General features: G+C 39.1%; 1 pseudogene; it reads right to left on the bottom strand.

The window, feature by feature from the left end:
* Positions 1–615: 615 nt before the first annotated feature.
* Positions 616–1,728, bottom strand: LOC120224804 (annotated as a pseudogene).
* Between the last annotated feature and the right edge of the window lie 906 nt (positions 1,729–2,634).

The following is a 2,634-nucleotide window of genomic DNA, read 5'->3' as shown; positions in this document are numbered from 1 at the left end:
GGTAAAATGAATATTAGTATCCTCTGACACAATTAATATGAAATGGACCACAGACCTCAATATAAAAGCAAAACTGTAATATGTCTAGAAGAAAACATGAAAGAAAATTTTTGTGGTCTTGAGATTTAACAAAGATTTCTTGTTTTTTTTATTTATTTATTTTTTTAATTTATTTCAGAGAGAGAGAGAGAGATTGACAGCATGAGCAGGGAAGGGTCAAAGAAAGACGGAGACACAGAATCTGAAGCAGGCTCCAGGCTCTGAGCTGGCTGTCAGCACAGAGTCCGATGCAGGGCTCAAACCCACGAACAATGAGATCATGGCCTGAGCCGAAATCGGATGCTTAACCAACTGAGCCACCCAGTCGCCCCCATTTAACAAAGATTTCTTAGAACACCAAGAACATTGATTATAAAATTCTTTTTGATAAATTGGGCTTACCATACTTAAAACTTTCTGCTCTATAAAACTGAGTAAAAGTTAAAAGTTCACTAACAGGAGAAGGCATAAAAAGATTATGGAAGTCATATAATGAAAAACAACTCAGAATTTTATAATTTTATTCATTATTTTTTGAAATGGATCAGCTATTCCATTAAGTTCTTTGTAAGAAATTTAGAAAACCAATTTGTGAAGATAAAATCCCCATTTGTGAGAGAAAACATGGAGCGGAGGTAGCTCTGAGGCTGAGAAACAGCTATGATTTTTGGCAGACTTTGTGAATCCACAGCTTTCTGATCAACCTCACACTGCTCTGTAATCTCATATTTCTCCTTCTCTGTGTCAAAGATCTCACCTTCCTGGTGTCTGGGTTTGCACAACTTCTTCTTCTTGAAGTAAGCATCAGTGAGATGTTTTGGGATTTTTGCACTAGTGATATCAATTTTGGTGTAGGTGGCAATGAAAAATTGGTGTGTTCTATGCAGAAGAACTCCACTAAGGGCCAGAGATCTGGACACAAGTGGCAAGCCACTGCTCAGTTGCTTCAGGAAAACCACTCCCTTGCCTCTGTGGCACCCAGTGAAGATGATCAAAATGGTCCCAGAAATGATGCTAGCTTGCAGTTTTCTCACATACTGAAAGGTTTCTTGCTGTGGCTCAACAGCTTTCAAGGCACATCTTCAATAGGATAATACATTTTGCGAAGTTTAACCACTCAGGTATCACCATTCTTGTCACCACCAACTAGTTTTGTGACTGTAGCAAGAACCTTCTCCTTCTTTTTCTTTTCAACCCTGGATTTAGCTGCTGAATACTTCCTCTTGTACATGGCATTTTTGGAATACACAGCTGATGGGGAGTATCTGCCAATTCCTTCGACTACATAAGAGTTTCAGCTGGAGTAGGGCCTCCCCTTCTTTGGCATTTCAGCCCTGAGATTAGCCTTTTTTTGTTTGTTTGTTTTGTTTTGTTCTGTTTTGTTCTGTTTTGTTTTATTTATTTCTAGGAGAGAGAGAGACAGAGTGAGCAGGGGAGGCTCAGAGAGAGAGGGAGTAACAGACTGAAACAGGCTCCAGGCTCTGAGCTGGCAGTCAGCACAGAACCCGACGCGGGGCTCGAACCCACGAACCGCGAGATCATGACCTAAGCGAAAGTCGGACGCTTAACCGACTAAGTCACCCAGGCACCCCTGAGATTAGCCTTCTTAACCTTGCTACCAGCATCAGCTTTCTTTGCTTCAAGTTTCTTCTCCTTACTATTAGGCTTCTCAGCTTTTTCATCCACCATCTTGTAAGATGGGAAAGAGTCAAAAACAATTTTTTAATGATCTACCAATAACACATAACTAAGATGAGCATTGGAAACATTATGCTGAACTTAAAAAGCTAGACATAAAACAGTATATATGAAGTTTAAGAACAGGCAAAATAATCTATGGTGATAGAAACCTGAACAGTAGTTCCCTTGCAAGATGTGACAGACTGGAAAGAGACTTTCTGTAGGGGATGATAGAAATGTTCTAGATCCTGTTTAAGGTGAAGGTTACATAGATGCATACTTTTACCAAAAGCAGTCAAACTGTACACTTCACATCCCTGCATTTTATGACATATAAACTTTCTTCACATTTTAAAGTAACACTATACAGGGAAATTTTTAGTTCCTACCAATTTATGTAATTTTCTATCTAGATTTCAAAAGGCACCAAATACCAAGTAAAATATAACTCAAATGACCCATAAACCTTACATGAATCCAGTTATAGACTATAACACAGCTAAAATGAGAGGTTTCAAAGTTTACTCACCTAATATTCTACAGATTAGAAAAGGCATATTTATTACAAGAATATACAATAAGAACAGCAGGTAGCCAACAGCATAGAGTGTCATCTGTTACCTGCTTCTTCTCTTCACCTCCCCACAATGTTCAACTAACTTCCAAGGAAAATCCACCTTAACCCTCTGGAGATCAAAAGATGCCCATAAGCTTCCAGGCCTTGCCACCAAAAGCTAGAAATAACTCCAGACAAAACTTACCATCAAAACAACAGCCAGGACCAACCCCAAAACAATCACTTCTTTGGTAGACCCATCAGGGTCATCCAAGTCAGTGACAGTAACCTTTCTCAACATTAACCCAGGATTCTAATCAAGCTGACATGGAGATGAACTTATTTTGTCCAACTGGCTA

This window comes from Hyaena hyaena, unplaced genomic scaffold, assembly GCF_003009895.1.
Source record: "Hyaena hyaena isolate Hyena2069 unplaced genomic scaffold, ASM300989v1 scaffold_1250, whole genome shotgun sequence".
Taxonomy (NCBI): domain Eukaryota; kingdom Metazoa; phylum Chordata; class Mammalia; order Carnivora; family Hyaenidae; genus Hyaena; species Hyaena hyaena.
This window is presented reverse-complemented; position numbering and strand designations above follow the sequence as displayed.